We start from the raw sequence: 14135 nt of genomic DNA on the forward strand, positions 1-14135 counted from the left end.
GGGTTCAGTATATCCACTTACTGGTAAAATTTAACATTTCATATTCTCAACGTGTTTTATTATAATATATTAAAATTAATAAAATTATTAAAACCATAGAATAAAATCATTAAATTTATATCCGATATAAAATAACTAAAATACCCAGATAAAGTATGAACCGTGGTAATTAACTATACTGGAGTATTATTCTCAGTACATAATCAATTCATGACAGGTTTAAAAAATAAAATGGAAGGGGGGGGGAATTGGGTAGGGTGGGTTCCTAACCGGGTTGTCCCCCTAAATTAGGTACAGTGCAAGAAAAATCAGGCATATAGGACTCGTGGCTTTTGTTCTCATCAGAAATGTTTCTCTCCCCATACAAGTATAAAAGATTTGAAAAACAGCTTGAAGCGGGTCAAATTTAGGTCATAAGTAGGTCAACTGCAGGTCAAATGCATCTGTTAATTAATTTTGAAAAATCTCAAAAGTGTCTCAAACTGATGTCCAAAGCATGTTTCAGCCCAAAGCCCTTCACCACTGGTTCTTATACTGTCATCAAAAAAATATCTTTTTAATATTCTGAAAAATGTGGCTAGTTGTTTTCACTGAAGAATGAAATAGGGAAGCATTGGTGTAACTAGTAAGGCATTACAAGAACAAATACAAGTACAATTCTCCCTTGGCTGAGCCCAAAAGATCAAGCAACCCAAGCAGACATGCCAATCATGTTTACTTAGTAGCTGTGTGTTGCCATTGCATTCCCATTGCCGCCAGCTATGAATCCCTACTCCCCTGCTCCCCAGCTAGCCCCTCCCTAGCAAGCTGCTGTCTGCAGAACGGGATGTGTGTTTCCCTGCTCACTCTCTCCATTTTTCTCTTTACTGTGCTTGATGTAAGTCAAAAGGTTTATTTGTGGACCCCCCTGCTTGCCCCCTCCTTTACTGATAGCAGAGTAAAGGAGCAGTCAGGAAGCAAGAGAGCTAGCCAAGCATGACTATAATTTCTATTGCTTGGATTCATAAGAAGTGTAATCCAAAATTAAAGTCCTGACTTTCTGAACTACAAATCCCTATGGCATTCCCCCATGACACAGGAGAATTTAGAGGGGGATTTTTTTTTAACTCTGCCCAGGAAAGTTTGGGGCTTTTGGTGCTCAGTAACTGGAAAAGAGAGGATAGCTGTCTGTGTGCCCACTGGAAGTCTGCCCAGGGGGACATGATCCAGAGACTGGGAGTTAGGAATCTTAGTGCAGTATCAGCCACCCCAGCAGCACCTGCACTGCTGTCATAGAGGCTGGAGCATTTGTCAACCACCAGCTCACATCAGTGTTTGTCAGAGGCTTCGGGGAGAGACTGAGGGGGGTCCTTTCTGCCACAGAAGCTGTACTCTTGGAACTGGGGAGGGGCTATCTGCCTATTACTGACATTGCCAACAGAGATTGTTAGCATCCAACTTATTCCATATCTATACCCATTTTCACCTTTACCTAATCTATACTGCACTCATACCAACTCTTTACCACCATTATACTGAACTCTCATTGCTTCTGACCCGTATCTACCCTATATCACATGTCTGCTGCATGCAGGTTCATTAAGGCTTTTGTTAAAGGCACCGACACTTTTGAAGGGCCCTAATAATAGCTGGCAGAATAAACACCCTAAGGACTGCCACTATTACTGAATCTGCCTGCAAATTCCCTCAGTCCTCTATACTCATTCTTGTCATCTCAAATACTGACAGTGCTTACCAGAAAGTTCTAGGCCTAGCATAGTAGCCATTAATGCACTCTAGCAGTTTAGTTCTGGTGGTTTATAGTTCAAGTCTTTTCCACTACTCACTGCTGCACTTCAGGCGGAGTTGTTACTGTTTTTACTGACCTGGATGCCAAGTATCATCATATTCCTTACTGCTAATTACTCTGCATACTAGTGTATTATTACTATTTTTTTTTAAATTTTACTCTATATCTTTGTTTATCTGTTACTTACTCTGTTGGGCGACAATATATTAAAGTGCTACTAAACCCAGGACCCTGTTTCACTATATCTGGTCTCCCACAGTACACAGAACATGGAAATGCAATTTATTTTAGTAAATGTAAACTGCTTTCATCAGCAGTATATAGCAGTCTTGCGACTTGTATCAGTCTATGCTCAAGTAGGAGGAGTTTTCATTCTCCCCTGATCCTCTGTCTGGACAATGCTGATTGGCCCTGTGCTGACCACATGCACTCTCCCAAAAAATACACACCGAGCTGAGCATGTATAGCCTGTCTCCTAATGCTCTGTTCTATCACGAGATGGGTTGGAGTCAGTGGAAGAAGGGGAGGTTCAGAGAAGACAGGATCACACAGCCTTTATACACAATGTGGAGGATTAACCCCTTAGATTCCACAGTGAGTATAACGAGCATGATTTACTGCATATACACATTGATTTTACTGTTGTGGGTTTAGTAACACTTTAAGTTGTTTTTTACTAATTCATTTTGTGCCTGAATTCTTTGAAATAGCATGCTTGCTGGGTACTCAGATTTCTTGGGATATTGTGTTTTTTGTACTCAGCCGGGTGTGTGAGAGAGGCTGAGCTCTTTCAGAAGGCCAGGATCATTAAAAGTCTCATCTTAACTGGCAGGTGCTTCAGAGGTAGAGCTACAACAAAATAAAACAGCAATGCTTGTTTCTTGGCATTGTTTTTTTGCCATCATTATCTGATGCTTGCATCTCTTGTAATTTTATTAGGCTTACTGTAAAAAGTGCAAATAGCAGCCCAAGGGCTTAACAGGGATGTTATTTGTCTATCTACTCTTCGTTGTTTCAAGCTCATCTATGGCTAGTTGCCATGAATTGTTGCACATCGCTGTTCTTTGAAAAGTTGTATTTGGAAAAAAAAGCCGGTGGGGACTCTGATCTATATTTTACAGTGTAATGGTTACTGCTGCTTAGAGGCTTTCCTAGAGTGCTAGCATATCTCCAAAAAATTGATTCTTGTGCACAAGTAGATTTAGCAAAGGACTATACTATTACAGTGCCTTGCGCCAAACATAACGTTTTGCATTGTTGCCAAAAGTTTGATTTTGGTTTCATCTGACCAGAGCACCTTCTTCCACATGTTTGGTGTGTCTCCCAGGTTGGTTGTGGCAAACTTCAAACGACACTTTTTATGGATATCTTTAAGAAATGGCTTTCTTCTTGCTACTCTTCCATAAAGGCCAGATTTGTGCAGTATACGACTGATTGTTGTCCTATGGACAGAGTCTCCCACCTCCGCTGTAGATCTCTGCAGTTCATCATGGGCCTCTTGTTTGTATCTCTGATCAGTCTTCTCCTTGTATGAGCTGAAAGTTTAGAGGGATGGCCAGGTCTTCATAGATTTGCAGTGGTCTGATACTCCTTCCATTTCAATATTATCGTTGCACAGTGCTCCTTGGGATGTTTAAAGCTTGGGAAATCTTTTTTGTATCCAAATCCGGCTTTAAACATCTCCACAACAGTATCTCGGACCTGCCTGGTGTGTTCCTTGTTCTTCATGATGCTCTCTGCGCTGTAAACGGACCTCTGAGACTATCACAGTGCAGGTGCAATTATACGGACACTTGATTACACACAGGTGGATTCTATTTATCATCATTAGTCATTTAGGTCAACATTGGATCATTCAGAGATCCTCACTGAACTTCTGGAGAGAGTTTGCTGCACTGAAAGTAAAGGGGCTGAATAATTTTGCATGCCCAATTTTCAGTTTTTTATTTGTTAACAAAGTTTGAAATATCCAATAAATTTCGTTCCACTTCATGATTGTGTCCCACGTGTTGTTGATTCTTCACAAAAAATTACAGTTTTATATCTTTATGTTTGAAGCCTGAAATGTGGCAAAAGTTGTTAAAGTTCAAGGGGGCCGAATACTTTCACAAGGCACTGTATCTGTTAATACAGAGTAATACTATTGCAATAATTTTTAAGGAGTAAATATGAATAAAAATGAGGACTTGGTCAGAGCATAACTGATCCAGAAAAAAATACCTCCACTGACATGATTCAGGACTGCTGTTGTATACAGTATGTACAGTATGTAGCCAAAAGTAAAATAATATAAATTTGTGCTGTGCAAACCTGTGTAACATATGTTGGTGGTATATTGATTTAAATGATTTTCAATGATGAATGTGCAGTGAACAATTTATACACAAAGGGTGTTCTTCATATACAATATAATCATACAATAAATATCTAAACACGTATAAATCATGCAAATGACGTGGTAAATGAATGTCCTGTCCTTTATGCGTGATATCCAAATAATAGTGTCCAAACAAGATGTGCTCCTATGTACGACGATCCCAATCACCAGTGCTCAAATTATGATCGTGAGCAAGCTTGATTTCACCACAAATCTCTGTGCTCCCCTCCCATCAGGTGGGTGCCTCACCTTGTTGCCTGTGACCTCACACTTAAGTTTGTTCAGTAATGGCCTTTTAATCAATCCAATAGATATGGTTGCGGAATTGTCTTTTCTATAATGATCTCAGGGTTCTCCTATCCCTCACGGATGGCTCACATACAGTAGGAGGGAAGAAAAATGTACATGGTGCAAATAACGTATGGTAAATGGACTTTATTAAAAATGGACGTATTGCACTTACATTCAAATGGTGCTTGAAACGCACCACACTTTAGTGGGTATTTACAGATATTAATCCAGAAGTTCAGGCGGGGGTCTCCAACTGTTCTACTCTCTCTGCTCAGCGAGCTGTAATATTTTCAGTTACGGTTATGGTTAGTGCGGTTGATTTATATTGTTTCACTGAGCTGTAATAGTGCTCTCAGCCGTAGCCACACTCCGACGTATGGCCCCTGCCCTATGTGTGTCGACACAAGGCTCTTGCGTGTCCTGATGCTGGCAACAGGGCCGATCACCCACGACACCCCACTCCCACAATCCCGGACAGGGGGAAACACACGGACAGTGACCAGCCTCGTTCCTCAGGACTACGCGGAAAAATAATAAGTAGATGAAGTGCGGCCAGGAATCCAAGGGACCTCCAAACAGGATTTTGTTCCTTTCCGTGCGCTCCCCCATGTCTGGGATTTTTTCACATAGAGTGATATTTATAGCTCACTGCACATTCATCATTAAAAATACTTTAAATCAATATACCACCAACATATGTTACACAGTTTTGCGCAGCACAAATTTATATTATTTTATTCACAATACACTCACAACAAGGGAGTGACCAGTGCTAGCAGCATTCTAAAACTACACCACCATAGATTGCTCGCAGTCCCATTTAAATTTATATGTAGCCAAAAGTAGCCACATATGAAGTGTCAGAGTATGCAGCCACTAAAGCTAACAGTATTAATAGTGTTCTGTCAAGCAACATACCGTTTTAGGGCATCCCACAAACATTAGTTCCTAACCTGATTGAGATCAGGGCCCGGTAAATTCTTCCAAAACCTTCCATGCACCAATATTAAATAAAGTTTAAACCCACACATTAGAACTATGGAAATGCAAAAAATGTGCTAAAATGCACAAGGTCTCTGGATAGGGCTGGGTGTCACTGTAGGGGGATGGGGCTAGGGGACTTTGCACCAGACTTGGTGACCCTGTCACGGACGAGGTTTCTGGATAAGGTTTGGGTATCTCCAGGGGACTGAAGGCTTTGCAGGTCACTATGGGAGATGGGAGGGATATGCAGTGGTTAGGAGTCACTGTGGGACACTGTTGAAGGCTGGAGGCATGGCAGCCTTTGAGGGGGACAGCCCATACACATGTAGGGGGCCCAGGAATTTCCAAGGGGCCCAGCTGCCCAGGCCCCAACCAACGAGATTGAGTTGGTGCTGCTGTAGTAACTAGCAATTGCTAAAGCAGGGCGGCTGCAGAGTAAGCCGATGTAGCTGAAGGGACATCTCTGCTGGATTGCGCTGTCTCTGCAAAAAGTATAAGGCTGTCCCTTTGCTGGATTGGGATGTCTCTTTGCTGAATATATGGGGATGTCTCTTTGCTGGCCTGGATTTTCATATTTTAAGTTGTAAGAGTGTTAAAATAGCAGTGGGTGCACTGAAGGACTCAGTGGGATGGCCAGTGGGCGGATTCGGTGGAACAGCCAGAGGTCAGGCCTTGCAAAATGTTGGTGGTCAGGCCCGGAGGGGCCCAGGCCTAAAGCTGTATAAGGGGCTCCAAAATTTCTGATGGCTCCTCTGGCTGGAGTCTAAAGATTCTGCAGCAATTGGGGGTGGGGTTACAGTGGGGAGCTGAATGGCACTGTTAGCACTGAGAACTCTAATGGGGCCCTGGGGGCATAGCTCACATCTGTCCCTGATTTCAAGGCACTGTCTCTCATTTGGAACAAAGTCCCTCTGTCCCTCCTTCCTCCTCATTTGTCCCTCATTTTGTTTTGATCTATATGGTTGCAAATATAATTGCACTATTTATTTAGCAAAAAGTGTTTTACAGTGCTAAATCTTTCATACAATTTCTAAATAGCTGCATTTGTAAATTTCAAAAGCTAATATAAAGAAATAGTAGCAGTAAAAAAAAGCACTTGGGTTTAACCAATAATTTTTTTGTATAATTCTCTTTTAAGGGGAGTGTGGCAGGGGACGTGTCCTATGCCTACATACTTTTTTCAGAAAAATGGGAGGTATGCCTATTCCCTTTACTATGAGTCAATTATGGGAGGTTGGAGACACTGTGGTAAGTTAGGAGATTTTGCAGCTGGCTAGAGGTCTTGGGGGAGGGAGGCTGTGGCAACGGCTCGGTGGTTGAAAGCCACCGATTTAAATTATTATTATTATTTTTTTTTTTTAACAAGTCAGCCTTGATTAAAATGGACCCTCTCTCCAATGAAGGGGATTAAATATTGAGTTCAAGTTTGCCAAATTTCAGACAGGATTCACACAAAACCTTTGCAGATCAAAACCAGGCGGATTTTCATATCATTCTTCAAAAACAAACCCCATGTTAAAATATGTTTTTTTAGATTGGTAGAAATTATATTTTTCCTACACCGTGTCTTATGATCTACCTCTAGCCTAAACTTTGGAATAAAAAATACCTCTGCCTTTTTTTCAATTAATATACTATAAATTAGGTAGAAAAGGAAGCCTATGCACCATTTAAATGCACATACTGTATTTGTTTACATCCTCACATATTTCAGTGACAAGAAAAAAATGAAGAAAAACCAGTATAACAAGAAAGTTACGTAAATGTGTACTGGATTTTGAAAAACTGCTTTGGAGTGAATGTGTTATTTAACAAGAAATCAGGTTTCTCTGGACTTTTGATCTTATATTACAGCACATAAGATTTTTTCACATGTAGTATCAAAAGCAGTCTTTCCTTCTTTTAAAACTTTGGACACCCAGAAGCAGATATATTTCTATGGGCATATGTCATCATTCTCTGTCTAGAAACAATGTTATACACATCTCTTGTGCATCTGAAAGGACAATGACCAGTACTCATTCACAATAAAACAGAATAAAATAGATATACAGTATCTCACAAAAGTTAGTACACCCCTCACATTTTTGTAAATATTTTATTATATCTTTTCATGTGACAACGCTGAAGAAATGGCACTTTGCTACAATGTAAAGTAGTGAGTGCACAGCTTGTATAACAGTGTAAATTTGCTGTTCCCTCAAAATAACTCAACACACAGCCATTATTGTCTAAAACACTGACAACAAAAGTGAGTATACCCCTAAGTAAAAATGTCCAAATTGGGCCCAAAGTGTCAATATTTTGTGTGGTCACCATTATTTTCCAGCACTGCCTTAACTCTCGTGGGCACGGAGTTCACCAGAGCTTTACAGGTTACCACTGGAGTCCTCTTCCGCTCCTCCATGACATCACGGAGCTGGTGGATGTTAGAGACCTTGCGTTCCTCTACCTTCCGTGCCCCATAGATGCTCAATAGGGTTTAGGTCTGGAGACATGCTTGGCCAGTACATCACCTTTACCCTCAGCTTCTTTAGCAAGGAAGTGGTCATCTTGGAGGTGTGTTTGGGGTTGTTATCATGTTGGAATACTGCCCTGCGGCCCAGTCGCTAAAGGGAGGGGATCTTGCTCTGCTTCAGTATGCCACAGTACATGTTAGCATTTATGGTTCCTTCATCTGTAGCTCCCCAGTGCCAGCAGCACTCATGCAGTTCCAGACCACCATGCTTGTCTATAGGCAAGACACACTTGTCTTTGTACTCCTCACCTGGTTGCTGCCACACACACGCTTGACACCATCTGAACCAAATACATTTATCTTGGTCTCAGATCACAGAACATGGTTCCAGTAATTAATGTCCTTAGTCTGCTTGTCTTCAGCAAACTGTTTGAGGGCTTTCTTGTGCATCATCTTTAGAAGAGGCTTCCTTCTGGGACTACAGCCATGCAGACCAATTTGATGCAATGTGCGGCGTATGGTCTGAGCACTGACAGACTGACCCCCGCCCCTTTAACCTCTGCAGCAATGCTGGCAGCACTCATATGTCTATTTCCCAAAGACAACCTCTAGATATGACGCAGAGCACGTGCACTCAACTTCTTTGGTCGACCATGGCGAGGCTTGTTCTGAGTGGAACCTGTCCTGTTAAACCGCTGTGTCTTGGCCACCGTGCTGAAGCTCAGTTTCAGGGTCTTGGAAATCTTCTTATAGCCTAGGCCATCTTTATGTAGAGCAATAATTTTTTTTTTCAGATCCGCAGAGGGTTCTTTGCCGTGAGGTGCGAAAATGGGTGGAACTCCACTTTAAGTCTACCTGCTACTCATTTTCTATGCCTCAGAAGGGGGGGGGGGCAAAAAAATTTTGCCCAGGGTATTATGGTGACATCATTTCCCTCCCATTTGCCTACATGGTTGGGTTTTCTCAGCCTTATAAGTGAATGGACCTGGTGACATCAGTGGTTGGTAAGGACATGACAGGTGCACCCGCTGCTTCCTGTGCAGCCATTGACAACTGGAAGCTGTCACATTCGTCCATGCCTGATGCCCTAAGCTTATGCTTGGTCCGAACACTGAGCTCATCCATAGTGTCCACAAATTTTGCTAGAGTAGCAGCCAGGGCTTTGATTCCTCATGTCAAAGTGTCCCCCAAAGGAGCACAGATCTACAAAACCAACCAAGCATAAGCAAGTACAGTAAAACCTTGGATTGCGAGCATAATTCGTTCTGGAAACATGCTTGTAATCCAAAGCACTCTTATATCAAAGCGAATTTCCCCATAAGAAATAATGGAAACTCAGATGATTCGTTCCACAAGTCCTTCAGTTTATAGTCTATATACAAAGATTATAGCAATGTGATAGGTTGTGTAACCATAAAATGTCCATCCACAATATGCAGCTTTCCCAAGGGGATCAGAAGCAAAATCTAGCAGAGCTACAGAATATAAGAGAGAAGAGAGGTGCCTCTAAGTGTAGCAATATGGTTACATTTAATGAAGGATCAACATTTAGCAACTCACATGGTTGATGATTAAAATAGGCACACCTAATTATGCAGGCATCCGGGGTAAAGCTGTCCACATAGACCATCTTCTGAACCACCGGCTCTCACCACTGTCAGTCTGCAATCATGACCCGGAAGAATAGCCTGCAGTAGAGTGATCTGAAAGTGAGGCTTTGAATCACTCGTGGAGTGCAGCGGGGAAGGGATGATGAAGATGATTGTGCAGAGGATGGTCTATGTGGACAGCTTTACCCCAGATGCCTGCATACTTAGATGTGCCTGTTTTAATCATCAACCATGTGAGTTGCTAAATATTGAACCTTCATTAAATGTAACCATATTGCTACACTTTAGAGGCTCCTCTCTTTTTTTTTTATACATGACGCTACTTGTATATCAAGACATCGCTTGTATATCAAGTCAAAATTTATTTTAAAAATGTGCTTGTCTTGCAAAGCGCTCTCAAACCAAGTTACTCTCAAACCAAGGTTTTACTGTATATCCTTGCACCACTGATCTTCATGCTTCCTCTCTAGCAAGCAGCTCAATAGTGACAGTACCAAATCTTACCTAAAATCTTATGATGCTATCAGTCACAGCAGATATACAGCTACATGTATTAGTCTGTGGGCATAGGAGTGCTTAAGTACAGTCTGATATATTAGTTTCTCTCCACCACCTTCACCAACTTGTGACAAATAGCTGGTCAAACACGCACTTTCAGCCTCACCCTACACAAAGATTTTCCAGCTCGCTGGACCACAATCTATCACAATATTCTGACAACCAGATGTTCACCTGCCACCACTCCTTCAGTCAGCTTATGTAAGCAAATAAAGAGGACAGGGAAGCTGGGTGACCTCTTTGACCAAATATACACATGACAAACAGAAGCGGACAGGGATCAATGTGAGAACAGATTCACATCATAAATTCCATACCCTTCGCAAATGGTATGATTTGGGTTCCCCCTATCATTAAAAGGGGCTTTCCAAATTTTGAAAAGCACCCTAGCCACAGACCCCCACAACCATCAGGGCAGGATTGTGGGGAAGAGGCTGTTGTTCTTATTAACAGGGGAAAAGATGCTTTGGCGAGGGTGTCCCCCCTAGCAAAGTACCCTCTATGTAGACAACATATGGCCCGTCATGGTTTGGGATAGGGGGTCATCCCTTGTCCACGCCATTATCTGGCTAAACAGGCTTCATACTTAAATTAGGGCCTGGTATGGATTTTTGACAGGGTCCCCATGCATTTTTTGGTGTGGGGTGCCCCCCCCATAACTTCAAAATAGATAAGGGTTTGGAATAGATAAAGATAACCCCTGTCTGCCTTGTTTACATACAGAAGTAATGAGGCTGAAGCTGTCATTTGCCAGCAATTTAAATGCCATTATTTTTCTTTGTAAATGTCAGTTTTGGTTGTAGTAGGTTGTATACATGGTACAGGTGCGTCACTTCACAGGCAGTTTAAGGGCACCCCAAGCATGTTATTTTGCATTTTTCAATGATGACCCTAAAGCACTATTAAAATTGTTGCTCACCACCAAACAGAACTTTTAAAACTTTTGTTTTGCTTTCATACACATTCCCTAGGGCATTGCTCAGCACATACCACCCCCCCCCCCATGCCATTTGTTTGACAATCCCTTGATTATAAGCCTGGAAAATGGCCATTACTGTTTTTAACATTCAGCTCCCATTGACTTTATTGGGGTTCAGATTTAAAACCTGAACTTTAGTCATGTTCTGCAAACCTGCCTTGGATTGAACCTGGGTACATTTGGCTCATCCCTACACATTTGGGACATATGTCAAATATTTGGCCCGGCATGGTTTGCGATAGGGGTTATGTAACAATGAGCAGTACATTAAACCGTTGAGAGGATGCATTTGAGCTGATTTATTTTGCACTGCATTTCTTTGGATGCAGAAGGTCCTATTGAGGTGTATTTGAACTCTGAGCAAAGCAGGTCAAATACAGCCTTTTCTTGACACATGCTGCACTTTCAATTGGACAACATGCAGCCCTGGCTCACAATGTTCAGCAGATGTGTCTCAGGAATGCAGCAAATATTGGTTCGTGGGGAAGAAGTATTTTTTCCTGAATAGAATAGGGTCACTGGTAATCAAAAAGTGAACAAAATCAGTAAAATCTCTAACTGAGCACTGTGGCCTCTAGTTCTGTTATAAATTGACTGTTTTGCTTTAACAGCAAAATCATGGGCAAAAGAAAAAATCACATATATAGATTTTTTTCAATCAATATTTTCTGACTAAATGTAATATATTAAAGCAATGTTAGGTAAAGAATAACCTCTTGAGCATATCTAATCATTGGTAAAAGGTTAAGTGCATGTAGTTGTAAAATCAGAGCACATACTGTAGCAATGATACATCAGTCAGACCAACAAATCCAATAGGTCTATGAAGATTCACCACATTGGCTTCCTATAAAGAAATCTGTGAATGTACAGTGCCTTGTACAGAAGAAAACATGCAAAGCTCCCAAGTTCCCCAAACAGGTAGCTTGTCAGTATGATTGCACCAGACAAACCCACAATAACTTCACTCCTGCTTAAAAGAGATGTATGTTTTTTTTTTTAATAATTAATAATTCTACTTACCTAGACGGATGCAGCATTGGTGCGATGCTGTATCTGTCCCCTGGCGTCTCTAAGACTGATAACCGAGCGACCCAACACTGCCGATTGCTGGGTTCTCACAGCTCCACGAGCAGAGAGCTGTTGGGAGCAGCCAGCTCGGGTATTCATGGGCTCGCTGAGAGGCTAAGCTGGATGCCGGTCCAGGCATGTGGGCAGATCCCAACTCCATTGTCGCAATCTTGCCCAAGCCTGGACTGGCTCTGTGATGTCAGCAGACAGGTGGCTTCAGCCCACTTCTGGCTGAAAATGGGTCACAGGAGTGCACAACAAACTGCACTCCTGTGATCCACAGGAGAAGTACAGCTAAATGAGCTTTGGCTGTACTTCTCCTTTTATGTTGGGGTCTGGTATGGGTTTTTGGGAGGGTCCCCAAACCAAAAGAAGTTCACTCCTGCTTAAGTTAGGGCCTGGTATGGAAGTTCACTCCTATGTATGTAAGGAATAAAAAAAAGGAAGAGTAGGTTTTGGGAAATCAAAGTAAAAGCCCTTAGGACCTCTTTACAAAAAAGAGATATATTTTTTCAATCATACCATTAACTGACCACTATTCCTTACCCTAAACCCTAAGGCCCCATTCACATTTGAGCAGTAGCTCGAAGCATCGAAGCGCAAAATGCTGAGGGAGAAAAAAGCAATTATTCTCTACGGATATGGTTCACATCCCCACTCCAAGAGGCCTGAAGCCAAATGACTGAAGATTAGGGTTGAGCGGACACCTAGATGTCCGTGTTCGACGGGTTCGGCCGAACTTTAAAAAAAAGTCCGGGTCCGTGTCCCGGACTTTTACCGAACTTTTCCCGGACACCGAACCCCATTGAAGTCAATGGGGACCCGAACTTTAAGGCACTAAAATGGCTCTAAAACACCAAAGGAAAGGGCTAGAGTGCTGCAAATGGCAGCAAAACGTAATTAAGAGCATGGCAAGTGCTCTGCAAACAAATGTGGATAGGGAAATAACTTAAAACAACAAAAAAAAACAGAAAAATAAAACAATGTTCTTCTTCATCTCTGAAGGACGAGGCCCATATGGAGTAGGAGGGAGGTTGAGGTGGTGGTGGATGTGGCGGTGACATAGGCGTGCGCACAGGGTGTGCTGGGTGTGCCTGGGCACACCCTAATCACCTAGGGCACATAGCATTGCCAGTGAGGAGATGGGAAAGATCTCCCTGGGACCTGCTCTGCTCTATTTCTCCTTGCCTACAGGTACATGGCCCCGATACATTACTCTCCCTGCTGGCAAACACATGCATGTGTATTTCAACTTTGGGGTGCACACCTTAATGCAATAGGCTGCGCACACCTATGGGCGGTGTAGGTGGAAGCGGCGGTGGAGGAGGACCAGGGCCGGATTAACAGCATCATGGGCTTGGTGCTGAGGATTTTGAAGGGCCTTAAGGGCCGTGCCTTGCCATGCACCCAGAGGAGGAAGGGTGCAGCCATGCATGCCTAATTCAACATGGGATGCTGTCTCTGAAGCCCATAAACACATCCATGCATCGCCAACTGTCCCTCCTTGTCCGGCCTTCACGCTGTGTGGGGAGGTTCTGAGGGTGCTGCCTGGGGAAGCGAGCATAGAAGCCAGACTTCTGTGTTTACAAGTGACAGAAGAGCGGTAACAGTGAATATGGCCAACCCGGGGCCTATATAAAAGGTAGGGGCCTGGAGCTGCAGCTCCAATAGCCCCTACATTAATCTGGCCCTGAGGAGGAGGACGAGGTAGCCAACACTGCTTCTTTTCAAAAATTTTAAATGAGGGTACACCCCAAAAGAGTGAGAAAGAGCAAAAATGGAACAATGGGTGGGTAAGGTCGGTATCCATTGCTATTCTGCATAAGGTACGGAAAAGTCCCGTGGGATCCATGCCTGGTTCATTTTAATGAACGTGAGCTTGTCCACATTGTCTCTGGACAGGCGGCTGCGCTTGTCTGTTATAACGCCCCCAGCCGTGCTAAATACCCGTTCAGATAATACACTGGCTGCAGGGCACGCCAGCACCTCCAAGGCGTAAAGGGCAAGCTCAGGCCATG

At 42.8% G+C, this 14135-nt stretch overlaps 1 protein-coding gene across 1 annotated transcript in view; it reads right to left on the bottom strand.

Moving 5' to 3' along the window:
* FRK (fyn related Src family tyrosine kinase) overlaps positions 1-14135 on the bottom strand; it is a 138065-nt gene that overhangs the window by 80161 nt on the left and 43769 nt on the right. The window lies entirely within an intron of this gene.

Source organism: Pelophylax lessonae (genome assembly GCF_965119305.1).
Source record: "Pelophylax lessonae genome assembly, chromosome: 3".
Classification (NCBI taxonomy): Eukaryota; Metazoa; Chordata; class Amphibia; order Anura; family Ranidae; genus Pelophylax; species Pelophylax lessonae.